This window comes from Pseudophryne corroboree, chromosome 10 (assembly GCF_028390025.1).
Source record: "Pseudophryne corroboree isolate aPseCor3 chromosome 10, aPseCor3.hap2, whole genome shotgun sequence".
NCBI lineage: Eukaryota > Metazoa > Chordata > Amphibia > Anura > Myobatrachidae > Pseudophryne > Pseudophryne corroboree.
This window is the reverse complement of record NC_086453.1, coordinates 164,548,999-164,576,793: the sequence shown is the minus strand read 5'-3', so window position 1 is coordinate 164,576,793 and position 27,795 is coordinate 164,548,999. Positions and strand designations below refer to the sequence as shown.

Sequence of the window (27,795 nt, the reverse complement as noted above, 5' to 3'; positions counted from 1 at the left end):
GCTTTAGGACATCCCCGATGTAATTCCCTGTGGAATCACAGTGTACCCTACTGCAGAAAAGGAGATTAATGGTAAGAACTTACCTTTGTTAAATCTCTTCTGAGAGGTACATTGGATTCCACAGGTCCCCCACCCTGACGCACTTCGCTTTTTTGGGTTTGTATGGCATTAGCCGTTGGTACCTTCTCCTGTAGTGAGAATGTGGTTATATGTGGCTACTTACTGTTGTCGTTTCTTTTACCTGCTACTGCATTGGACTGGTTAACAAAACTGAGCTCCAGTGCCTGGAGGCGGAGATATAGAGGAGGCAACGCTATGCATCCTGTGAACAGTCAAAGCTTTTAGCCTGTTGGTGCCTCGGATCAAGATCCAACTCTACACCCTGATGTAATTCCCTGTGGAATCCAGTGTACCTCGCAGAAATTAACAGGTAAGTTCTTACCATAAATCTCCTTTTGTACATACTTGCCTATGCAGCCTACAGACTTGCTAATATTTGCAAGTGAAGCAGCCACCCAGAAAATAATCGAGACACCCACCAGAGCCATTGCAAAGTCCTCAGCAACTGCGTTCTAATAATGATATTATTATTATTATTATTATTATTATTATTAATAACCTTTATTTCTCTTACGTCCTAGAGGATACTGGGGTCCACATTAGTACAGTGGGGTATAGATGAGTCCACTAGGAGCCTTGGGCACTTTAAGAAATCAGTAGTGTGCACTGGCTCCTCCCTCTATGCCCCTCCTACCAGACTCAGATTAGAAAACGTGCCCGGAGGAGGCGGTCACACTTAGGGAAGCTCCTGAAGAGCTTTCTGCATTTATTTTCTATTTTGTTGTTTTAAGGCAGAGCTGATTGGCACCAGCCTGCCTGCTTCGTGGGACAGGGGGGAGAATGGCCCAAATTCATGGAGAGTTAATGGTCCTGTTTCTCCGCTGACAGGAAACTGAGCTCCTGAGTGAGTTATTCGCAAGCCACACCACGGCGCAGTGTACCCTCCCGCAGCACGCCGCCATGCCTAACAGAGCCAGAAGAGAGAAGAGTGGTGAGTACAGCTCCGGCATCCCAGTTAGCGGGTCGCCGGCGGGAATGGGGGCACAAGGGTAGGAGTGCAGCACTGAGTACAGGCTGCGTTCCAGGGGGCTCAGAAGGGCATGCAGCTGCGTGTGTCCCGCTGTGAGGGGTGCACTGAGCCACCAATGATACCCACACTGGCACCCGTGGCTGACAAGGGTTTTAACCCTCTGTTAGTCTGAAAATGATCTCAGGCCAGTCTAATAAAAAGCGGGAAGCCGAGCACCATTAAGGGGCGGGGCTTCGCTGAGAGCGGATCCAGCAGCTCACCAGCGCCATTTTCCCTCTGCAGCATGCTGTGACAGGAATCACAGGGAAGCGCAGCTCCTCCACAAAGACTCCAAGGGGTAAATATACTAAGATGGGAGTTCTATTTAAGATGGGATGTTGCCCATAGCAACCAATCAGATTCTACTTCTCATTTATTTAGCACCTTCTAGAAGATAAGACCTGGAATCTGATTGGTTGCTATGGGCAACATCCCATGTTAACTAGAACTCCCATCTTAGTAAATTTACCCCCAAGTCTCCTCAGCGGTACCAGGGGGTCTTAGAAGGGGGGCGGAGTAGTGTTAAATACTAAGCCCTCTTAAGGGACTTAGTGTGGCGACCCACCTGATAATTTCTTGGCTACAGGGGCGCTGTGTGCGACTGGCTCCGATTTCTGTGTCTCCTTGGGGGCTCTGTGTTTTTCCCCTTCTTTGTGTGGGTGGGTGTGTGTGTGTCCCTTCACATTACCATGTCCAGGGACCGTGTTTCCTGCACGGCTGAGTGTATTTCTTCCGCTGGAGACTCACTACCCTGTACCCAGGATAGTGCTCATTCTCAGGCTAGTGGGGCAGAACCCCCATGGTTAGCTTCCATTAAAGGGATGATATTGAATATTTCAACTAAATTATCCAATAATGAGAAAGACAATTTTTAAGGCAGTCTATGGATGACCTGATAAATAGAGATTCAGTTCCCATACCAGTGTCTCAAACCCCACACCATTTGCCCGCAAAAGCATTCTCTTGCCCAGCTCATGCAGGATGACACTGATGACTATACATCAGATCCAGAGGAGGGTGAGGTGGATGCGAGCGGGGGAAAGGGGGGTGGGGATGCTGTCCTATCACAGGGCATACAGGCCCTGATAGAGGCTATCAGAAATGTCCTGCACATTGCTGACAAGATGGCAGAGGTGGAGGAGGAATCCTTTTTTAAATGTTAAAAAAAGAAATCCTCAGCTGCTTTTCCTGCATCAAGGGAATTGAATGCCCTGTTTGAAGAAATTTGGGCTAACCCTGGCAAGAAATTTCAGATCCCTGAAAGGTTGATTACATCCTTTTCCTTTCCCCTGGATGAAAGAAAGAAATGGGAAAACCGACGATTGTCGACGCATCGGTATCTAGATTGTCACGTAAAATTGTCTTACCGGTGCCTGGGGCATCATCCTTAAAGGACACAGCTGACCGCAAAATTGAGAAAACTCTCAAATCACTGTGCATATTGGCAGGGGTGGCCCAGAGACCCACTATTGCTTGCGCATGGATCAATAGAGCCATCGCAAAATGGTCAGGTAACCTAATTGACAGTTTGGATACCTTACCCAAGGGGGACATTGGCCCTCATTCCGAGTTGATCGCTCGCAAGGCTAATTTAGCAGAGTTGCTCAGGCTAAGCCTACGCCTACTGGGAGTGTATCTTAGCTTCTTAAAATTGCGACCGATGTATTCGCAATATTGCGATTACAAACTACTTAGCAGTTTCAGAGTAGCTTCAGACTTACTCGGTATCTGCGATCAGTTCAGTGCTTGTCGTTCCTGGTTTGACGTCATAAACACACCCAGCGTTCGCCCATACACTCCCCCGTTTCTCCGGCCACTCCTGCGTTTTTTCCGGAAACGGTAGCGTTTTTATCCACACGCCCCTAAAACGCTGTGTTTCCGCCCAGTAACACCCATTTCCTGTCAATCACACTACGATCGCCGGAGCGAAGAAAAAGCCGTGAGTAAAAATACTATCTTCATGGTAAAATTACTTGGCGCAGTCGCAGTGCGATTATTGCGCATGCGTACTAAGCGGAATTTCACTGCGATGCGATGAAAATTACCGAGCGAACGACTCGGAATGAGGGCCATTGTTTTACTCCTGCAGCATATCCAAGATTCTGCTAATTTTATGGTAGAGGCCTTAAAGGAAATTGGTTTGCTCAACGCACGCACCACTGCCATGGCAGTGTCAGCACTCACGGGATTGTAGGACAGTAGACTGCGGATGCGGACTCCCGGAAAGGAGTGGAAAATCTGCTTTTCACAGGATGAACTGGATAAACTAATATCCAAGGCTACAGCGGGTATGTCTACGTACCTTCCTTCCGCTACACCCCCAGCTAGAAAAACATACACTGCTCCAACTGTCGGACAGCAAAGTTCAAAGGCAAGTCCAAGGGTTACTCTTCTACCTTCAAAGGTATGTCAAAGTCAGAAAAATATCTCTATGCACACTGCCATATTTGCACCTCACAGGTCCGTGCTGCGCATGCGTACGCTCTCCCGTACGTGCACATACTCACAGTCGCGGGCACCCGCAGGCGCACGGTATGCGTATTTACGGTAGAGTTTATGTGATCGTAGCGTGCGACTCAATCGTTACATATTTTCAGTAATAATGTATTTTGTAGATCATGGTCCCTTTGATAGATTCTGAAAGTTTAGGTAACATAGCATGTTCCTGGACAGAGAGATCCCTCTTTGTATTGTACGAAGGGTCTAACAGGGGTCATACAGTGGTGTTTGGTACCCATCGGAAGAGTATTTAAATAGCAATATTCCGGTGTTGGTTTGGAGCGGATAAATCGCTCGTGCGAATAGTTATGGACATAAGAAGTTTATGTCCATTTACTATTATTTGTTCTTACTTAGCCATGCGGCGGGAAACCCAGTATCCCACCCACCTGAGCTGTTGGAAATCGTCACAGCCCACCTGTATGAATCAACCTATGACCTTTTGCTATAATGCGAAGCCGAATTCCTGTGTCCAATGAACAATAATAATATAGGGACCATTGTACTGTATTGTGTGCAGAGTATATAAGGGTCACCGTCCCCAGGCCAGCCAGTACTCTCTCTTCAACAGTTATCGCTGATAATTGGAGGACTGGATTCCGGTTGCGCCTGCGTGTGTTCCCCGTATGGTATGTTTCTCTGTTGCCACTTTGTTTCTCATATGTTGTTAGCCATTCTCACTTAGTCTCTGTATTTATAATGCGATCGCTCTCTATTGTGCATGTTACTGTCTAGATACTCTGTTAGAATTATATGTTAGTTTGTAGCGTATGACTTGTGAACTGTTTCCCCTTTTGAAGTAACTTAAGACTTGTTAGTAAAAGGCTTTGGACCCTTAACGGTAGCGTGTGTTCATTATATTGCAAGGGGTAATAGGAGCGTCTCTTTCGCTCAAACAGCTTTAATATTAACAAGGTTAAGCAGCGTTCTATCGCTACAGTGTTTTAATACAAGGTTTACAGCGTAAGAATATCTTTCCTGTGTGTCACATACAAGTTTTACTGATTGTTATCCAGTGAGCGTCTGCGCCGCTCGTGATCTCCTCGTGGTCCCGAGCGTCCGCTACGCAAATAGCGTAGCATTACGGTAGTCGCTCACCTATTGTGTGCCCGATACCAACAGCGTATTCTCGCGAGCGTTTGTGTCGCTCGAGCGGCTCGCTCCCGATACAGCGTCCGCTACGCTAAGAGCGTACCCTTACGGTACTACATACTCCAATAGCGTACAAAGTCTCTTAACCTCTTAGAGTGTTTAATACGGTAATTAAATCGACATTCTCAGGTAATAGAGGTAAAACCAGGAAACCAGCAGCTGCAGGTTCTCAGGAACAGACCTCCGGGTCTGCTTCCTCAAATCCTTCAGCATGACGGTGGACCACACTGACGGTGGGAGCACGGTTACGTTATTTCAGTCACGTTTGACAACGTCTTGCCAGGACCCCTGGGTCACAGACCTTATTGCCCAAGGATACAGACTGGAGTTTCAGGAACTCCCACCTCACAGATTCTTCAAATCAGGCTTACCAGCTTCTCCGGAAGCAAGTGTGACTTTACAAGCGGCAATTTAAAAACTGGTGCTGACTCAGGTCATTCTCCCAGTTTCACTTCAACTACAAAACAAGGGTTATTACTCCAACCTGTTTGTGGTACCACGACCGGACGGTTCAGTGAGACCGATTCTCAACCTCAAATCTCTGAACCTGTATTTAAGGGTGTTCAAATTCAAGATGGAGTCTCTGAGATCTATGATCTCAGGTCTGGAGGAGGGGGAATTCCTGGTATCTCTGGACATCAAGGATGCGTACCTTCACATTCCGATTTGGCCGCCTCATCAGGCGTATCTAAGGTTTGCACTGTAGAGCTGTCACTATCAGTTTCAGGCCCTGCCATTTGGCCTCTCCACAGCAAGGAGGGTATTCACCATAGTAATGGCGGAGATGATGTTTCTCCTCCGCAAACAGGGAGTAAACATAATACCATACCTGGACGATCTGCTGATAAAAGCTCCTTCCAGGGAGAGGTTGTTGGACAGCATTGCCCTCTCAACCCAACTTCTCCAGGTTCACGGGTGGATTCTGAACCTGCCAAAATCCCACCTGGAACCAACACGGAGGCTTCCGTTCCTAGGAATGATCCTTGATACGGAGGAACAAAAGGTGTTCCTTCCATTGGAAAAGGCATTAGTAATCCAGTCCATGGTGCGGGATGTCCTAAAACCAACCCGGATATCGGTGCATCTGTGCATTTGCCTTCTGCAGTATGGAAGGTTTCATGCCAGGCCATTCCAGCTGGATCTGTTGGACAAATGGTCCGGATCGCAGCCTCACTTGCACCAGAGGATACGTCTGTCGCCAAAAGCCAGGATTTCTCTTCTATGGTGGCTCCAGACTTCTCACCTGACCGAGGGTCGATGGTTCAGGATTCAAAATTGGATTCTGCTAACGACGGACGCAAGCCTCAGAGGTTGGGGAGCAGTCACCCAAGGGGAACAGTTCCAAGGAAAATGGCCAAGTCAGGAAATTATTATTCCGATCAACATTCTGGAACTAAGGGCCATATACAATGCCCTTCTACAGGCATAGCATCTTCTTCAAGATCAAGCCATTCAGGTTCAGCCAGACAATGTAACGGCAGTAACGTACATAAACCGACAGGGCGGAACGAAGAGCAGAGCTGCAATGTCAGAGGCTACAAAAATTCTCCTCTGGGCAGAAAGACATGTGGTGGCACTGTCGGCAATCTTCATTCCGGGAGTAGACAACTGGGAAGCAGACTTCCTCAGCAGACACGACCTCCACCCAGGAGAGTGGGGCCTTCACCCGCAGGTGTTAGAGTCCTTAACAAGTCGGTGGGGAATTCCACAGATAGACATCTTCCACTGATCCCAAGAATTCTCAAGAAAATAAAAAGGAAAAAGGTTCAAGCAATTATCGTTGCACCAGATTGGCCAAGAAGGGCCTGGTATGCGGATCTACTGGAGTTGTTCCTGGAGGACCCATGGCCTCTACCTCTGCGAGAGGATCTTCTGCAACAGGGGCCATTCGTCTATCAAGACTTACTGCGGCTATGTTTGACGGCATGGAAGTTGAGCGTCAGTTTTTAGCCCGGAAAGGCATTCCAAACAAAGTTATTCCAACCCTGATCCAAGCTAGGAAGGGGGTAACGTCTACACATTACCACCGTATTTTGAAAAAATATGTCTCAGTATGAAAACAGGAAATTTCCTGCAGTGGAATTTCAACTGGGACGTTTCCTCCTTTTTTTACAGTCAGGGGTGGATGTGGGCCTATGTTTGGGCTCCTTAAAAGTGCAGATTTCGGCCTTGTCCATTTTCTTCCAGAAACAATTGGCTTCCCTCTCTGAGGTTCATATGTTCTTGAAGGGTGTTATGCACATCCAGCCGCCCTTTGTGCCTCCAACAGCACCTTGGGATCTTAACATGGTGTTGCTTTTTCTGCAATTGGACTGGTTTGAACCTTTACAGGAAGTTGACATTAAGTTTATTTTGTGGAAGACTGTTACACCGTTGGCCTTGGTTTCTGCAAGGTGTGTGTCTGAACTAGGGGCGCTGTCTCACAAAAGCAACTGTTTGATTTTTCATGAGGATAGAGCTGAACTTAGAACTCGTCAGCAATTTCTTCCTAAGGTGGTGTCTGTGTTTCATATCAACCAATCTATTGTAGTTCTGTTGCTTACTGACATCTCTGCTCCCTCAAAGTCCCTGGATGTTGTGAGGGCTTTGAAGATCTACGTGAAGAGGACAGCTCATCACAGAAAATCTGACTCGCTGTTTGTTCTCTATGATGCCAAGAAAATTGGGTGTCCTGTTTCAAAGCAGTCTATTGCTCGCTGGATCAGGCTTACTATCCAGCATGCTTATTCATCGGCAGGATTGCCGGTTCCTAAAGTACAGGCCCACTCTACTATGTCAATGGGTTCTTCCTGGGTGGCTGCCGGGGTGTCTCGGCTTTACAGCTCTGCTGAGCAGCTACTTGGTCTGGATCAAACACGTTTGCTAAGTTTTACAAGTTCAATACTTTGGCCTCTGAGGACCTTCAGTTTGGTCAGTCAGTTCTGCAGGAACCTCAGCACTCCCCTCCCAGTTTGGGAGCTTTGGTACATCCCCATGGTACTAATGTGGACCTCAGTATCCTCTAGGACGTAAGAGAAAATATGATTTTAATTACCTACCCATAAATCCTTTTCTCACAGTCCATAGAGAATACTGGGCGCCTGCCCAGTGCTTCGTGTTTCCTGTCCTGTTACTTAGTTAAGTATTGTTGTTGGTTCAGCTGTTGCTGTTGCTGTTCCTGCTCAGTTTGGTTAGCATGGCTTCCCTCTTTTTTTTGTGTGCTGGTTTGAATCTCACCACTGTTCTGTTACATCCTTCCTCAGGATATGTCAGGTCTCCTCGTGCACAGTGTCTAGACTGAGTCTGGTAGGAGGGGCATAGAGGGAGGAGCCAGTGCACACTATTGATTTCTTAAAGTGCCAAGGCTCCTAGTGGACACATCTATACCCCATGGTACTAATGTGGACCCCAGTATCCTCTACGGATTTACCGGTAGGCAATTAAAATCCTATTTTATATGGCGCCACATGGCATCTGCAGTGCCAAATTACAGAGTACATTAATAAATAAGCAAAACAAGAAAACAGTGACTTACAGTTCAAGATAATATAGGACAAGTACAGGGTATATTAACACAGCTGCATCAGCAGACGACATTGAAATCAGTATCAGTGTGACAGAAAATGGAGAGATTTGGTGCCGTCAAAGGCAGTATGGAGTAGAAGATGGCTTAAGTGCTGTAAGAGAAGAAAAAGCACATAAGCAAAAAGGGCCCTGGTCATGAGATTGTAAAGTAGAGGGGCAGACAGACAGGGGTGACGCAGATGGGGTGGAAAGTAGCTATGTTGGTGCCATGTTTCTCTATGTACATGATTGCAGCTGTAGGCAGAAACAAGTCCTGAAAATGGGCATGACACACCTGGGTTTTTGCTGTCACTTCCCATTACCTTCCTGAAATGGTCCCTTTCTGTCAATCACTCTGAGTTTAAATTCTTACTGGGTACGGCATTGCCAAGGTACCTTAGAGCATGCGCAGTCTACCAATAATCACTCATTGGCATGAACATCAGCATTGCGTACAAATTGGAATCAGGCCCTGAAAGTCCAGCACTGCAGATAGGCATATTTACAAACTTCTCTGCAAACCATCACCTTCGTCACCCTAGAGTTTCAGAATTTTTTCACTGCAACCCTAGGCCAAAAGTTTCTTAATGTGAAATTTAGAAAGAAATGTTAAAGTAAACTGTGTTTCTATGTCATCCTTAGGGTCAGTTATGTGGTGAGGGACATGATTTGCTTCTGTTTGTCCACATATTTTATGATTGGCAGCCACTAAACCTGGTCTTGCCTCTTAAATTGACCATAAATTATTTTAATTGGTCCTGGATCATACTTGCCTACCTGACCCTCTCCATGAGGGAGAAAATGCTCTGTTCCTGGACTTTCCTGGTAATGTATAATTGCCATCACCTGTGGTGAAACACCTTTCTTATCAATTAACTAGCTCACCGCAGGTGATGGCAATCATACATTACCAGGAAAGTCCAGGAACAGAGCATTTTCTCCCTCATGGAGAGGGTCAGGTAGGCAAGTATGTCCTGGATCACCAACCCAGGGCACCCCTGCAAGTATCTGGAGGCACCCCAGGGTGCCTAGGCACACAGTTTGAGAATCACTGCATTAGCTCAAAGCTTAGAACAAATACAAAGCTTCCCCTGACTGCATCTTGTCACACCGTTGCAACCTATTACTATAAACACAAAATCTCCTGGCGCCGCTGTTATACAGATAAACAGCTGCTTTCCCTGGGGTAATTGGTATAAACCCCTGTTATTAGAAGCAGAAATGAAAAACAATGGGAGAGCGCTAATAATCTGTAGTAGATTTTATTCCAGTATATTTTTTATCACATAATAAAATAAAACATTTGATACTGGCCAGCACCTTTCACACATATAAAATATACATATATTCCATATTCTAAAAACTGTGTATTTAAAACAAAAAAAGCAAGCACAAAGCAATTGCACTGCAGGACTGATCTGCAACAAAGTCTCCTTTGCGTAGTCTTCAGTGATACTTTGTACCACCTGGAATGTTTAGTAACATGCACTTGAAAGCTGTTAGCAATTGAGTTAGTGATTAGGCTTTAGCGTCTTTTAGCTGTGTAATAATGTTAGTAGCCCTGCTAGTATCTCTCACTGGATAAGTGCAAAATGTTCATGCATATCCATACAATATTAGTGGACAGCATCCAAATGCTCATAGCAGGTTAATTACCATAGATGTCAATATGGACCTTGCAATAGCCTCTGTTATATGCACAGAGTTGGTGATGTCCGTCCCGGCTGGCGCTCCTCCCGGCAGCCTTATCTGGAGTCAGTATGCAGTATGTTAATGTTTCCCATGCTCTGCATTCTTCTGACCCTGCAATTGGGAGGGTGTGATATAGAAGGTAGACAGTATAAAGATAGGCAGAAATTAGGTCTACACCATAAGGTCAACAGTCAAGAGGGGTCAAAAAGTTGACAGTCAAAGGGTCGACAGGGTCAAAAGGTCGACAGGGTCGAAATGTCTACACGATTTTTTGGGGGGATTGTTATTTGAGATTTTAAACATTTTTTTACACACATTTGTTGAGAGGCGTCTGCTTGCCACACTTTGGGCTTGGTGGCTCACTCTGCTTTCCATGCTTCGGGCTCGGTGGTTCACTCTGCTCAGCTTTGCTAGCCACAAGGTTACTAAAGGTAATTCTTTCAACATGGAAAGTAAATGCAGCAAAAGTTGTAAAAACATGAAAAACCCTAAAAAACATGTGTCTACCATGGGGTTTATTTACTAATATTCGTGTTTTGTCCGTTTTGAAGGGTGTTTGAACTCGAATGGTATCGGGTGCATTTTACTGCAACTTTTTGAATCCTGATACGGTCATTCACTAAGCTGCAAAGTTTCCGATGTCGATGTGATTCGTAATATCAGGCAGTGTTTTACGGGAGTGATGAGTAAAACACTGCCTGAAAAAACACAAGGAAACCCGGACGGATCTGTGAGATCCATGCAGGGCTTCATTGTGTACCTTAAAAAGTTCATTAAAGTCTTTAAAATTCTGAAAAAAATTGCATGGAGTCCCCCCTCCTAAGCATAACCAGCCGGTCCTGGTTGAAAAAATATGGGGGGGAAAATGACAGGGGTTCCCCCATATTTAATCAACCAGCACCGGGCTCTGTGCCTGGTCCTGGTTCCAAAAATACGGGGGACAAAAAGCGTAGGGGTCCCCCGTATTTCTGAAACCAGCACCGGGCTCCACTAGCTGGGGAGATAATGCCACAGCCGGGGGACACTTTGATATCGGTCCCTGCGGCCGTGCCATTAAAACCCCAACTAGTCACCCCTGGCCGGGGTACCCTGGAGGAGTGGGGACCCCTTCAATCAAGGGGTCCCCCCCCTCCAGCCACCCAAGGGCCAGGGGTGAAGCCCGAGGCTATCCCCCCCATCCAAGGGCGGCGGATGGGGGGCTGATAGCCAAGTGTGAAAGTGTGAATATTGTTTTTAGTAGCAGTACTACAAGTCCCAGCAAGCCTCCCCCGCAAGCTGGTACTTGGAGAACCACAAGTACCAGCATGCGGTGGAAAACCGGGCCCGCTGGTACCTGTAGTACTACTACTAAAAAAATACCCCCCAAAAAACAGGACACACACACCGTGACAGTACAACTTTATTACATACATGCACACCAACATACACACATACTTACCTATGTTCCCACGAGGCTCGGTCCTCTTCTCCATGTAGAATCCTCGGGGTACCTGTGAAAAAAATTATACTCACATAATCCAGTGAAGAATCCGGCCTTTGAAAAATCCACGTACTTGTCAAAAAAATAAAACGCAAACCCGACCACGCACTGAAAGGGGTCCCATGTTTACACATGGGACCCCTTTCCCCGACTGCCAGGACCCCCCCTGACTCCTGTCAAAGATGGTCCCTTCAGCCAATCAGGGAGCGCCACGTCGATGCACCCTCCTGATTGGCTGTGTGCTCCTGTAGTGTCTGTCAGGCAGCACACGGCAGTGATACAATGTAGCGCCTATGCGCTCCATTGTAGCCAATGGTGGGAACTTTGCGGTCAGCAGTTGACCGAAAGTAACCTCACCGCTGACCGGTACATGGGACCCCTTTCAGTGCGTGGTCGGGTTTGCGTTTTATTTTTTTGACAAGTACGTGGATTTTTCAAAGGCCGGATTCTTCACTGGATTATGTGAGTATAATTTTTTTCACAGGTACCCCGAGGATTCTACATGGAGAAGAGGACCGAGCCTCGTGGGAACATAGGTAAGTATGTGTGTATGTTGGTGTGCATGTATGTAATAAAGTTGTACTGTCACGGTGTGTGTGTCCTGTTTTTTGGGGGGTATTTTTTTAGTAGTAGTACTACAGGTACCAGCGGGCCTGGTTTTCCACCGCATGCTGGTACTTGTGGTTCTCCAAGTACCAGCTTGCGGGGGAGGCTTGCTGGGACTTGTAGTACTGCTACTAAAAACAATATTCACACTTTCACACTTGGCTATCAGCCCCCCATCCGCCGCCCTTGGATGGGGGGGGGACAGCCTCGGGCTTCACCCCTAGCCCTTGGGTGGCTGGAGGGGGGACCCCTTGATTGAAGGGGTCCCCACTCCTCCAGGGTACCCCGGCCAGGGGTGACTAGTTGGGGTTTTAATGGCACGGCCTCAGGAACCGATATCAAAGTGTCCCCCAGCTATGGCATTATCTCCCCAGCTAGTGGAGCCCGGTGCTGGTTTCAGAAATACGGCAGACCCCTACGCTTTTTGTCCCCCGTATTTTTGGAACCAGGACCAGGCACAGAGCCCGGTGCTGGTTGATTAAATATGGGGGAACCCCTGTAATTTTTTTCCCCATATTTTTTCAACCAGGACCGTCTCAAAGAGCCCGAGGCTGGTTATGCTTAGGAGGGGGGACCCCACACAATTTTTTTTCCTGATTTTACACTAAACAGACCCTTTCCCATAGATAACCATGCACAGATCTCACTGATCCGTGCATGGTTATCCAAACTCGACTGGAAAAAGCAGGTCTATTTTTTTGCTGCTTTTTTTAACGAATCGAAAAAAAACAGACCCGCACTTGAGCACTCAGAAACTAACACCCAAATACGAATGTATAGTGAATGGCCGTATTCTATGAAATTACAGCCGCGTTTGACCGATGGTCTATTCATTCGTATTTCGGAAAGGCTGTCATTCAAATCATTACGAATAGACCAGACACTGCCGAGATTGGTGCTTAGTAAATTCCCGGATTGGGACTTAGAAAAAAAAACACAAATCGGCCAAACTCGGATTTTTAGTAAATACTGGCCCATGTGTCTCCCTTTTTTACCCTGCTGACCTTTTGTCTGTCAAGTGTCAACCTTTTGACCTATCGACCTTTTGACTGTTGACTCTATGATGTTGACCTATTGGCTGTCGACCTTTTAACTCTCTGTCTATCAACCACCTCCCCAATTTGGACAGGGTCTGCCGCTGTTCAGACTGCATATAGCGCAGGGCAAAGCAGCTCCCGAGTCTCTTCATCAGAAGTACAGATGTGATGTGTCATGTGTTCTGATGAGAGGACTCAAGCTGCTCTGCGCTTCGCTGTAGCCAGTGCCCAGGATGACCGCCCCTCCCTTAATCCAGCCTTGTGCTTTCCTTGGTTTGATACTCAGTCAGGAAAACTCTGACCGTTCCAGTTAAACATGTTGTAAGCTGCCTCTATTTCACAGACAGCAGTGAATCAGAATATTGTGCAGCTATCTGTTAATTAGAGACAGTATGGTGGCAAGACTCCTCTATCGGTCCGGCGCACATAAGGTCAGCCCTGACTCCCTAAGGTAAGGGGCAAGTCCCTCAGGCAGTGGGCCCCCCCTGCTCTTTGCACTGGGACATTCATCCGACATTCCTCAAAATGGTCATGGCGGGGGGAGGCAGAAGATAACTCATTGCTGGTCTAGGCAGTAGTAGGCCCTTTAGTCCTCAGGGGCATTGCACCTACTGTGCCAATGGTACTTCCGCCTATGGCTATTAATATGGGATTTATGGGAATAATCAAAATTGATTGTTATAAAATTGAGCAGTTGTGTATTCAAGTGGTTTGCCATATGTAGCGAGAAGTGATGGTTGCTGTGCTGCTCAGTTGTTGGAAAGCAGTCTCTTTACTAAGGCCTACATTTTGAAGTAGAAATTAGTGGCTTTGGGTGTGGTATGGAAGGTAGATAGTAACTAGGTCGACCACTAGTGGTCGACAGGTCAAAAGGTCAACATGAGTTTTTTATGTTTTTTTTTTTGTGTAGTTTTCTTCGTAGAGTGACCGGGAACCCCAGTTAGTGCACCGTGTTCGCACGCCATGCTTCGGGCAAGGTGCCTCACTTCGCTCGGCACAGGTTACTGTTTCAATCGTAGTCCAGGTGGATCGTTAAGTATGAAAAAGTACAAATACAGAAAAAATTGTGAAAAACTCATGTCAACCTTTTGACCTGTCAACCTAGAACATGTCAACCTAGAGACCCTGTCGACCTAGAAACCCTATTGGTCGACAGTTACTGTCGACCAATAGTAGTCGACCTAGGTAGTGTCGACCTAGTTACTGTCGACCTAGTGACTTGATCCTGTGACTTTACTCTGATTATTGTAGCAGGCTGCAGTGATTTCTTAGCTGGAAGAGGAATCTGTAGTATCTACTGCATACCTCCCAACATGACCCTCTCCAGGAGGGACAGAAAGCTCAGCTTCTGGACTTTTTTCTTCAGTTTTCTTTGATTGCCGGCACCTGTTTTGAACAGGTTAATGGATAAGAAAGATGTTTCACCACAGGTGATGGCAATCATAAATTAAGAGTGAAGTTCAGGAGCAGAGCATTGTGTCCCTCCTGGAGAGGGTCATGTTGGGAGGTATGATCTACTGATATGTGGAAGTCCAATCAGATCCCAAGTGAGTTTGAATTTACTCTCCTCTCGTTAGTCCAGTTGAGCCAGAGATTCATTGGTATCAGAAATGCTGCTGACAATACTTACATGTATCAAAAAAGCTGCCTCTCATCATGACCTACATATTTCTGGTGGGACAAAATTATTTTCTCCTGGACTTCCCATTAAATCTATGATTGCCGTCACCTGTTTTGAACAGGTTAATTGATAAGAAAAGCAGGTGATGGTGATAAGAAAGGTGTTTAAACACAAGTTATGGCAATCATAAATTAAGAGAGAAGTCCTCTATCAGAACATATTGTCCCTCCTGAAATAAGGCATTTTGGGAGGTATGCAAAAGCACATGTATATGCAATTGGCTGCAAACTACCATAAGAGAAACTCCCTAATCTCTGCCCCAGCTAAATCAACAAATGTATTCTTTTCCCTGCACTATATATATATATATATATATATATATATATATATATATTTATACAGATCCCTGCACTCTCATGCAGCTCTACCAACAACTGGGGTGCCAATCAGAGTCCGACCCACATAGAGGTGGGACCCATAGTACAATACAGGATTATCCACCTAGTGGAACAGATAGCACTCTTCAGACTTTACTTCAATAATTCAGCAAAAGAAAGTATTTAATGTAAAGGTAATCTCACAGTTCAAGTGTAATATCCATTTCCGACGTTTCGGTCCACACCAGGACCTTTGTCAAGGAGTTACAGCGTGGTCAAAGCAGTCAGCATCACAGCAAAAGTCAGCATAATAGGTAACTGTTATACAGGGATGTTGCCTCACCGGCCCCCATTAAATAACCAGCATATAGGCGCCAGTCCCGCCCCCACACTTACAGGAAATGGGATGGAACGCATGGCTGAGATGCAGACATCACTTCCTTGTTCACAGGAAGCGTGCTGCGTCCGTATAATCGAGTGGTGCATCGGACGCGCCGTGGAACGCAATCCGGAAGTGGGGAGAGCCATGTGCTGGAACGCACGCGTCACTTCCGGGGTTTACCGGAAGTGAGCTGCGTCCTGTTTATTCAGTATCCACAGTCGTGATCACCGCTGACCACGGAGCAATACATCATTAAAGTGGTGTAATACACTAGAGTGCGTCACTGATATTAGGGCAGAATAATGGTTAGCACATCAATTGGTTTATTGCACTGGAGTATGTCACTAGTTATTGGGCAGATGTGGAACCGACAGCGATGGGAGAATTACCCACTGCGATCCATCATCATAGTGATTTAATACATTGGAGTGCATCACTGGTATTAGGGCAAGATACAGGTTACCACATCATTATATTGGTTTATTGTACTCGAGTGCTTTTACTGGCTATTGGGCACATGTGAGACCGGCAGCGATGGGTAAATTACCCACCGCGATCCATCTCATAATCTGCCTCACCAACCACGAATATAGTTTACACAGGGCATTACTCATAATATACATAAACATTATTTCTCTGACGTCCTAGTGGATGCTGGGAACTCCGTAAGGACCATGGGGAATAGCGGCTCCGCAGGAGTCTGGGCACAAAAGTAAAGCTTTAGGACTACCTGGTGTGCACTGGCTCCTCCCCCTATGACCCTCCTCCAAGCCTCTGTTAGATTTTTGTGCCCGAACGAGAAGGGTGCACACTAGGTGGCTCTCCTGAGCTGCTTAGTGAAAAGTTTAGTTTTAGGTTTTTTATTTTCAGTGAGACCTGCTGGGGTCCTGGTGACCACGGATGCCAGCCTGCGAGGCTGGGGAGCAGTCACACAGGGAAGGAATTTCCAGGGCTTATGGTCAAGCCTGGAGACATCACTTCACATAAATATCCTGAAGCTAAGGGCCATTTACAATGCTCTAAGCTTAGCAAGACCTCTGCTTCAAGGTCAGCCGGTGTTGATCCAGTCGGACAACATCACGGCAGTCACCCACGTAAACAGACAGGGTGGCACAAGAAGCAGGAGGGCAATGGCAGAAGCTGCAAGGATTCTTCGCTGGGCGGAAAATCATGTGACAGCACTGTCAGCAGTGTTCATTCCGGGAATGGACAACTGGGAAGCAGACTTCCTCAGCAGACGCTCTGGTAACACCGTGGGTGTACCGGTCAGTGTATGTGTTCCATCCTCTGCCTCTCATACACAAGGTACTGAGAATTATAAGATGGAGAGGAGTAAGCACTATATTCGTGGCTCCGGATTGGCCAAGAAGGACTTGGTAACCGGAACTTCAAGAGATGCTCACGGAGGATCCGTGGCCTCTACCTCTAAGAAGGGACCTGCTCCAGCAAGGACCCTGTCTGTTCCAAGACTTACCGCGGCTGCGTTTGACGGCATGGCGGTTGAACGCCGGATCCTGAAGGAAAAAGGCATTCCGGATGAAGTCATCCCTATCCTGATCAAAGCCAGGAAGGATGTAACCGCAAAACATTATCACCGCATTTGGCGAAAATATGTTGCGTGGTGCGAGGCCAGTAAGGCCCGACGGAGGAATTTCAACTGGGTCGATTCCTACATTTCCTGCAAACAGGAGTGTCTATGGGCCTGAAATTGGGGTCCATTAAGGTTCAAATTTCGGCCCTGTCAATTTTCTTCCAAAAAGAACTAGCTTCAGTCCCTGAAGTTCAGACGTTTGTAAAAGGGGGTACTGTATATACAGCCTCCTTTTGTGCCTCCAGTGGCACCTTGGGATCTCAATGTAGTTTTTGGGTTCCAAAAGTCACATTGGGTTGAACCACTTAAATCTGTGGAGTTAAAATATCTCACATGGAAGGTGGTCATGCTGTTGGCCCTGGCCTGGGCCAGGCGCGTGTCAGAATTGGCGACTTTATCCTGTAAAAGCCCTTATCTGATTTTCCATTCGGACAGGGCGGAATTGAGGACTCGTCCTCAGTTTCTCCCTAAGGTGTTTTCAGCGTTTCACCTGAACCAACCTATGGTGGTGCCTGCGGCTACTAGGGACTTGGAGGACTCCAAGTTGCTAGACGTTGTCAGGGCCCTGAAAATATATGTTTCCAGGACGGCTGGAGTCAGAAAATCTGACTCGCTGTTTATCCTGTATGCACCCAACAAGCTGGGTGCTCCTGCTTCTAAGCAGACTATTGCTCGTTGGATTTGTAGTACAATTCAGCTTGCACATTCTGTGGCAGGCCTGCCACAGCCAAAATCTGTAAAAACCCATTCCACAAGGAAGGTGGGCTCATCTTGGGCGGCTGCCCGAGGGGTCTCGGCGTTACAACTTTGCCGAGCAGCTACTTGGTCAGGGGCAAACACGTTTGCTAAATTCTACAAATTTGATACCCTGGCTGAGGAGGACCTGGAGTTCTCTCATTCGGTGCTGCAGAGTCATCCGCACTCTCCCGCCCGTTTTGGGAGCTTTGGTATAATCCCCATGGTCCTTACGGAGTTCCCAGCATCCACTAGGACGTCAGAGAAAATAAGAATTTACTTACCGATAATTCTATTTCTCGTAGTCCGTAGTGGATGCTGGGCGCCCATCCCAAGTGCGGATTGTCTGCAATACTGGTACATAGTTATTGTTACCAAAAATCGGGTTACTGCTGTAGTGAGCCATCTTTTCTAGAGGCTCCTCTGTTATCATGCTGTTAACTGGGTTTAGATCACAAGTTCTACGGTGTGATTGGTGTGGCTGGTATGAGTCTTACCCGGGATTCAAAATCCTTCCTTATTGTGTACGCTCGTCCGGGCACAGTATCCTAACTGAGGCTTGGAGGAGGGTCATAGGGGGAGGAGCCAGTGCACACCAGGTAGTCCTAAAGCTTTACTTTTGTGCCCAGACTCCTGCGGAGCCGCTATTCCCCATGGTCCTTACGGAGTTCCCAGCATCCACTACGGACTACGAGAAATAGAATTATCGGTAAGTAAATTCTTATTTTCATCAAATTCCAATTCTAGCTGGGTATAACAGAGGCCGGTGTGGTCACTGTATTGGTGCTGTACCATAATACAAAAATAATAGGCATGAAAAATGGACAGACAACAACATAATAGGTAGGGGAAACGAGAAATATACATAGTTAGTCCCACAGCCGGTGGAGTATTAACAACTACACCCGTGGGGCTGAAACAAGTGTATCTAAGTTATCTCAATGGTTGTTTTCATTCATTCCTTTTGGTGCTATCGTGTCCAGTTTGTGTATCCACATGCTTTCTCGTTTTCTAAACAAGGGAGCACGGTTACCGCCTCGCTGTAATGGGGGTATCCAGTCTATCAATTTCGACCTGAGGTCAGATACTTGATGTCGTAAACTCAAAAAATGTCTGGCTACCGGCAAAGTGGCAGTCCCCGTGGTGATCGCTTGATGTATTGACGTTCTATGGTTCGCCATCTTATTGCGAAATTGTCTGGTCGTCATTCCCACATAGTACAGTCCACACGGGCACGTGATAATATAAACCAGATGGTCCATAGAGCAATGCAGTCTATATTTCTCTGACGTCCTAGTGGATGCTGGGAACTCCGTAAGGACCATGGGGAATAGCGGGCTCCGAAGGAGGCTGGGCACTCTAGAAAGATCTTAGACTACCTGGTGTGCACTGGCTCCTCCCACTATGACCCTCCTCCTCCAGTTAGATTTCGTGCCCGGCCGAGGTTGGATGCACACTAGGGGCTCTCCTGAGCTCTTAGAAAGTAATAGTCTTAGATTTTTTTATTTTCAGTGAGACCTGCTGGCAACAGGCTCACTGCAGCGAGGGACTAAGGGGAGAAGAAGCGAAATCGCCTGCTTGCAGCCGGATTGGGCTTCTTAGGCTACTGGACACCATTAGCTCCAGAGGGATCGACCGCAGGCCCAGCCTTGATGTTCGGTCCCGGAGCCGCGCCGCCGTCCCCCTTACAGAGCCAGAAGCAAGAAGATGGTCCGGAAAATCGGCGGCATGAAGACTGTCTTCACCAAGGTAGCGCACAGCACTGCAGCTGTACGCCATTGCTCCTCTCACACACTTCACACTCCGGTCACTGAGGGTGCAGGGCGCTGGGGGGGGGGGGCGCCCTAAGGCAGCAATAAAAACACCTTGGCTGGCTAAAATACCTCAATATATAGCCCCAGGGGCTATATATGAGGTAAATACCCCTGCCAGAATTCCATAAAAAGCGGGAGAATAGGCCGCGAAAAAGGGGCGGAGCCTATCTCCTCAGCACACTGGCGCCATTTTTCCCTCACAGCTCCTGCTGGAAGGAAGCTCCCTGGCTCTTCCCTGCAATCTACAGTACCAGTAAGAGGGAAAAGAGAGGGGGGGCATTAAATTTGGCAGTATATATATTTTATTGAAAAGCAGCTATTAGGGACATAACTCAGTTAGTCCCTGTATATATATAGCGCTCTGGTGTGTGCTGGCATACTCTTACTCTGTCCCCCCAAAGGGCTTTTTGTGGGTCCTGTCCTCTGTTTGAGCATTCCCTGTGTGTGTGGAGTGTGTCGGTACGGCTGTGTCGACATGTTTGAGGAGGATAATGATGTGGAGGGGGAGCAGATGCCTTTAGCAGGGATGTCACCCCCTGGGGGGCAGACACCTGAGTGGATGAGTTTATGGCAGAAAATGAGTGCACGTATAGACTCCTTACATAAAAAATTTGACGACATGCCGACTGTGGGACAGCCGAGTCTTCAGCTCGTGCCTGTCCAGGTGTCTCAAAAGTCATCAGGGGCTCTGAAACGCCCACTATCTCAGATGGCACAAGTAGATGTCGACACGGATACTGACACCAGTGTCGACGACGATGAGTCAAATTTAATGCCCGTTAAGGCCATTCACTGCATGATTGAGGCAATGAAAGAGGTGTTAAATATTTCTGATTTACATCCAGGTACCACAAAAAAGGGTATTATGTTTGGGGAGAAAAAACTACCTGTAGTTTTTCCCCCGTCAGATGAATTAAATGAAGTGTGTGAAGAAGCGTGGGCTTCCCCTGATAAGAAATTGGTAATTCCTAAGAAGATACTAATGGCGTTCCCTTTCCCGCCAGAGGATAGGTTACGTTGGGAAACACCCCCTAGGGTGGATAAAGCGCTCACACGTTTGTCTAAAAAGGTGGCACTACCGTCCCAGGATACGGCCGCCCTTAAGGAACCTGCTGATAGAAAGCAGGAGGCGATCCTGAAGTCTGTATATACACACTCAGGCATTATACTTAGACCAGCTATTGCGTCAGCATGGATGTGCAGTGCTGCCGCTGCGTGGTCAGATAAACTGTCAGAAAATATTGACACATTAGACAGAGACACGATTCTGCTAACAATTGACCATATCAAAGACTCAGTCTTATACATGAGAGATGCACAGAGGGAAATCTGCCGGCTGGCATCTAAAGTAAGTGCATTATCCATCTCTGCTAGGAGATGCTTATGGACTCGCCAGTGGACTGGAGATGCAGATTCCAAAAGGCACATGGAAGTTTTGCCTTATAAAGGGGAGGAATTATTTGGGGATGGTCTCTCCGACCTAGTTTCCACAGCAACGTCTGGGAAGTCAGCATTTTTACCCCATGTCCCCTCACAGCCTAAGAAGGCGCCATTTTATCAGGTTCAGTCCTTTCGGACCCAGAAAAACAAGCGGGGAAAAGGAGGGTCTTTTCTGTCTAGAGGCAGAGGTAGGGGAAAAAGGCTGCAGCAAACAGCAGGTTCCCAGGAACAAAAGTCCTCCCCCGCTTCCTCTTCCAAGTCCGCCGCATGACGGGGGGGCTCCACAGGCGGAGCCAGGTACGGTGGGGGCCCGCCTCATGAATTTCAGCGATCAGTGGGCTCGCTCACAGGTAGATCCCTGGATCCTTCAAATAGTATCTCAGGGATACAAGCTGGAATTCGAGGCGGCTCCACCCCACCGGTTCCTAAAATCTGCCTTGCCGATTGCTCCCTCAGACAGGGAGGCGGTGCTAGCAGCGATTCACAAGCTGTATTCCCAGCAGGTGATAATCAGGGTACCCCTACTTCAACAAGGCCGGGGTTACTATTCCACACTATTTGTGGTGCCGAAACCGGACGGTTCGGTGAGACCCATTTTAAATTTGAAATCCTTGAACACATACATAAAAAAATTCAAGTTCAAGATGGAATCGCTCAGGGCGGTTATTGCAAGCCTGGACGAGGGCGATTACATGGTATCCCTGGACATCAAGGATGCTTACCTGCATGTCCCCATTTACCATCCTCACCAGGAGTACCTCAGATTTGTGGTACAGGATTGCCATTACCAATTCCAGACGCTGCCGTTTGGACTCTCCACGGCACCGAGGGTATTTACCAAGGTTATGGCGGAAATTATGATACTCCTTCGAAAAAAGGGAGTTTTAATTATCCCATACTTGGACGATCTCCTAATAAAGGCACGATCCAAGGAACAGTTGTTAGTGGGAGTAGCACTATCTCAGGAAGTGCTGCGCCAGCACGGCTGGATTCTGAATATCCCAAAGTCACAGCTGGTCCCCACGACATGTCTAATGTTCCTGGGAATGATTCTAGACACAGTCTAGAAAAAAGTGTTTCTCCCGGAGGAGAAAGCCAGGGAGTTGTCTTCTCTAGTCAGAGACCTCCTAAAACCAAAACAGGTATCGGTGCATCACTGCACGCGGGTCCTGGGAAAGATGGTAGCTTCTTACGAAGCAATTCCATTCGGCAGGTTCCATGCCAGAATTTTTCAGTGGGACCTGTTGGACAAGTGGTCCGGATCGCATCTTCAGATGCATCGCTTGATAACCCTGTCCCCAAGAACCAGGGTGTCTCTTCTGTGGTGGCTGCAGAGTGCTCATCTTCTGAAGGGCCGCAGATTCGGCATACAGGACTGGGTCCTGGTGACCACGGATGCCAGCCTACGAGGCTGGGGGGCAGTCACAAAGGGAAGAAACTTCCAAGGACTATGGTCAAGTCAGGAGACTGCCCTTCACATAAATATTCTGGAACTAAGGGCCATTTACAATGCCCTAAGTCAAGCAAAATCCCTGCTCCTACACCAGCCGGTGCTGATCCAGTCAGACAACATCACGGCAGTCGCCCATGTGAATCGACAGGGCGGCACAAGAAGCAGGATGGCAATGGCAGAAGCCACAAGAATTCTCCGATGGGCGGAGAATCATGTACTAGCACTGTCAGCAGTGTTCATCCCGGGAGTGGACAACTGGGAAGCAGACTTTCTCAGCAGGCACGACCTCCACCCGGGAGAGTGGGGACTTCATCCAGAAGTCTTCCAAATGATTGTAAATCAATGGGGTCGTCCACAGGTGGACATGATGGCGTCCCGCCTAAACAAAAAACTAGAGAGGTATTGCGCCAGGTCAAGAGACCCTCAGGCGATAGCTGTGGACGCTCTAGTGACACCGTGGGTGTACCGGTCAGTTTATGTGTTCCCTCCTCTACCTCTCATACCAAAGGTATTGAGAATAATAAGAAAGCGAGGAGTAAACACAATTCTCGTGGTTCCGGATTGGCCAAGAAGAGCGTGGTACCCGGAACTTCAAGAGATGATCTCAGAGGACCCGTGGTCTCTGCCGCTCAGACAAGACCTGCTACAGCAGGGGCCCTGTCTGTTCCAAGACTTACCGCGGCTGCGTTTGACGGCATGGTGGTTGAACGCCGGATCCTGAAGGAAAAGGGCATTCCGGAGGAAGTCATTCCTACGCTTATTAAAGCCAGGAAAGAGGTCACAGCAACTCATTATCACCGCATATGGCGGAAGTATGTTGCATGGTGTGAGGCCGAAAAGGCCCCAACGGAGGAATTTCAACTAGGTCGATTTCTGCATTTCCTGCAAGCAGGAGTAAATATGGGCCTAAAACTGGGCTCCATTAAGGTACAGATCTCGGCTCTGTCGATTTTCTTTCAAAAAGAACTAGCTTCAGTACCTGAAGTTCAGACATTTGTTAAAGGAGTGCTGCATATTCAGTCCCCGTTTGTGCCCCCTGTGGCACCTTGGGATCTCAACGTGGTGTTGAGTTTCTTAAAATCACATTGGTTTGAACCACTAAAAACCGTGGATCTGAAATATCTCACGTGGAAGGTGGTTATGTTATTGGCCTTGGCTTCTGCCAGGCGAGTATCAGAATTGGCGGCTTTGTCCTGTAAAAGCCCTTATCTGATTTTCCATATGGATAGGGCAGAATTGAGGACTCGTCCCCAGTTTCTCCCAAAGGTGGTGTCAGCGTTTCACCTGAACCAGCCTATTGTGGTGCCTGCGGCTACTAGGGACTTGGAGGACTCCAAGTTGCTAGACGTTGTCAGGGCACTGAAAATATATGTTTCCAGAACGGCTAGAGTCAGAAAATCTGACTCGCTGTTTATCCTATATGCACCCAACAAGCTGGGTGCTCCTGCTTCTAAGCAGACTATTGCTCGTTGGATTTGTAATACAATTCAGCTTGCACATTCTGTGGCAGGCCTGCCACAGCCAAAATCTGTCAATGCCCATTCCACAAGGAAGGTGGGCTCATCTTGGGCGGCTGCCCGAGGGGTCTCGGCTTTACAACTTTGCCGAGCTGCTACTTGGTCAGGGGCAAACACATTTGCAAAATTCTATAAATTTGATACCCTGGCTGAGGAGGACCTGGAGTTCTCTCATTCGGTGTTGCAGAGCATCCGCACTCTCCCGCCCGTTTGGGAGCTTTGGTATAATCCCCATGGTCCTTACGGAGTTCCCAGCATCCACTAGGACGTCAGAGAAAATAAGAATTTACTCACCGGTAATTCTATTTCTCGTAGTCCGTAGTGGATGCTGGGCGCCCATCCCAAGTGCGGTTTATCTGCAATACTTGTACATAGTTACTGTTAACTAAATCGGGTTATTGTTGAGCCATCTGTTGAGAGGCTCTGTTGTTTCATACTGTTAACTGGGTTTCATATCACGAGTTGTACGGTGTGATTGGTGTGGCTGGTATGAGTCTTACCCGGGATTCAAAATCCTTCCTTATTGTGTACGCTCGTCCGGGCACAGTATCCTAACTGAGGCTTGGAGGAGGGTCATAGTGGGAGGAGCCAGTGCACACCAGGTAGTCTAAGATCTTTCTAGAGTGCCCAGCCTCCTTCGGAGCCCGCTATTCCCCATGGTCCTTACGGAGTTCCCAGCATCCACTACGGACTACGAGAAATAGAATTACCGGTGAGTAAATTCTTATTTTAATAGCTATCAGTCGCCCCGAATGGGGGTGCGGAAATGTTGGGCCTGTTAGCATACTCCTGCACGTAGTGCACCCAGTGCATTTGAAGCAACCAGGCCTTTTCTCATGCAACCATGTAGTGTTCATGGGTGATTCCTACCCAGCCATAGGTCTTAGTAGTAGTTGTTTTAAATTGGCCGCCCTACGGTAGGCCATAATAGGGGGGGAGGAATCCTTCTCAATTTGAGCTGGTCATCGGTGGTTAGAATAGGCCAATTCTTACGGACAGCTCCTCGGACCCTATTGGACAAATGATCATATGTGGTCGTGAAGACCATTCGGTCTGGTGCAGGTGTCACCTGCGTTGTAGCTGTGGAAGGTTCAAACTTTCTCCTGGCCTTCGTCAGACATTGCATAACCGTTTTCTTGTCATATCCTCGCTCAAGGAATCGCGAAGTCATCTCAGATAATTGTGTTTCCATGATATCCTTATTAGTGTTGTTGCGCATTGTCCTTGAGAGCAGGTGGATGCCTATTATTTTTGTATTATGGTATAGGACCAATACAGTGACCACACCGGCCTCTGTTATACCCAGCTAGAATTGGAATTTGATGAAATAATGTTTATGTATTTATGAGTAATGCCCTGTGTAAACTATATTCGTGGTGGGTGAGGCAGATTATGATCTGGATCGCAGTGGGTAATTTACCCATCGCTGCCGGTCTCACATCTGCCCAATAGCCAGTAAAAGCACTCGAGTACAATAAACCAATATAATGATGTGGTAACCTGTATCTTGCCCTAATACCAGTGATACACTCCAATGTATGTACACTATGATGATGGATCGCGGTGGATAATTCTGCCATCGCTGTCGGTTCCACATCTGCCCAATAACTAGTGACATACTCCAGTGCAATAAACCAATTGATGTGCTAACCATTATTCTGCCCTAATATCAGTGATGCACTCTAGTGTATTACACCACTAATGATGTATTGCTCCGCGGTCAGCGGTGAGCACGACTGTGGATACTGAATAAACAGGACACAGCTCACTTCCGGTAAACCCCGGAAGTGACGCGTGCGTTCCAGCACATGGCTCTCCCCACTTCCGGATTGCGTTCCACGGCACGTCCGATGCACCACTCGATTATACGGACGCAGCACGCTTCCTGTGAACAAGGAAGTGATGTCTGCATCTCAGCCATGCGTTCCACCCCATTTCCTGTAAGTGTGGGGGTGGGACTGGCATCTATATGCGGGTTATTTAATGGGGGTCGGTGAGGCAACATCTCTGTATAACAGTTACCTATTATGCTGACTTTTGCTGTGATGCTGACTGCTTTGACCACGCTGTAACTCCTTTACAAAGGTCCTGGTGTGGACCGAAATGTCGGAAATGGATATTACACTTGAACTGTGAGATTACCTTTACATTAAATACTTTCTTTTGCTGAATTATTGAAGTAAAGTCTGGAGAGTGATATCTGTTCCACTAGGTGGATAATCCTGTATTATATATATATATATATATATATATAGTGTAGGTAACAATGAGCGGCACTCAGCAGACTTGAAGTAACGAAAATGCAGTTAGTTTAATCCGACATGTTTCGGGGACAACCCCGTCCTCAGGGCCTAACCAGCCAAATGAGTGACATAATAGAGGTATAAATACACACATGCCCAGGTGCAAAACATAATAAAACAATTGTACTCACCTGTGCAGCGGCGCCTGACTCCCGCTCGTGGGTCCGGCTTCCATCGCGTCGCCTCCCGCTGACGTCAGTGGCCGGCCGCGTCACTCGTCCGTCTCCATGGAAACACCCGGAGACGTCAATACGCAGCCCTGCCGCCCGCCCCTCACGGAGGACGTGTTATTGGTATAGCCAATCACCGCTGAGAGTCGGGCCGCCTCACAAGTGTTACCTAGCAACCTAGAAAAAAACAATAACAATAAACAGAAGATAAATGTGATGTGAAACAAAACACAATACATAAAGAAGCTTTAAAAACAACAAGACAAGTACCACCGGTACTAACCAGTGGAGTAACGCCTACGGCTGGCCCCTGATGTCCCTAGACCCTTACATAAGAATATTAGATTATTAAGTATATTAAGTAGTAATAAACTTAAGTAACTTATTGCTAGGGAATTCTAAAGAAAACACTGGATGCCCAGATTCTCATTAAGACCTCCAGGCGAAAGTGTGCCTAATTGGAAAATCCAGCGCGATTCCTTCTGTAGAAGAATCCTGTCCCTATTGCCTCCCCTAAGTGTATTAGGTACGTGGTCAATCAGTATGGCCCTAATGCTGGCCACCCCATGTTTAGCCTGGACACAATGCCGGGCAAAGGGTTGGTCACTTGTTCCTTTCTCGTGTGCTTTCTTAATGGCACTCCTATGGAGTGCCATACGTTCTCGAAACTGCCTAATCGTTTTACCGATATAGGCCAGCCCACAGGGGCACGTGATTAAATAAATCACATGTGTAGTAGTACAGGTAAGTCGATGTTTAATTGGATACATTTTACCAGTAGAGGGGTGTTTAAATGATGTACCCGTAATCAGTGTGTTACATGTTGCACAGCCAAGGCACCTGTAGCATCCATGTTTGGACCTAAGGAAATGACTTTCACGATTTTTAGTAAGATCTGAAATGTCCAACTTCATGACATAATCCCCTATGTTTCTGCCACGGGTATGACTAGGTAATAATGATGTTTCAGTTAAGGTGGACAAGGAGGGATCTGTCTGTATCATCGGCCACAGGTTTTTGGCTCGTCTAACCCTGTCTCTGGTTGCCGTAGTGTATTTATTGACCCAAGGGAGTTTAGGTCCTGGCTGTGACTGCAATCTATTACTGGGACGCAGGGCTTGTGCTCTGGGAATCTGTAATGCCCGGGCCCTTGCTTTCCGCAGTTCCTTAATAGGGTAACCCCTTTCTGCAAACTTAATTAACATCTGGTCCATGCTTCTAGCTGTCTCATCAGGGTCCGAGGTAATTCGTCGG

At 47.3% G+C, this 27,795-nt stretch overlaps 1 protein-coding gene and 1 long non-coding RNA gene across 7 annotated transcripts in view; one reads left to right on the top strand and one right to left on the bottom strand.

Moving 5' to 3' along the window:
- MCAM (melanoma cell adhesion molecule) overlaps window positions 1–27,795 on the top strand; it is a 909,696-nt gene that overhangs the window by 782,241 nt on the left and 99,660 nt on the right. The window lies entirely within an intron of this gene.
- LOC134966297 (uncharacterized) overlaps window positions 9,570–27,795 on the bottom strand; it is a 36,869-nt gene continuing 18,643 nt past the window's right edge. The window contains exons 3-4 of the long non-coding RNA XR_010188620.1: window positions 26,503–26,718; window positions 9,570–10,126 (exon numbers count right to left, since the gene is read on the bottom strand). This is a non-coding gene — a long non-coding RNA (uncharacterized LOC134966297). The remainder of the gene's footprint in view (window positions 10,127–26,502; window positions 26,719–27,795) is intronic.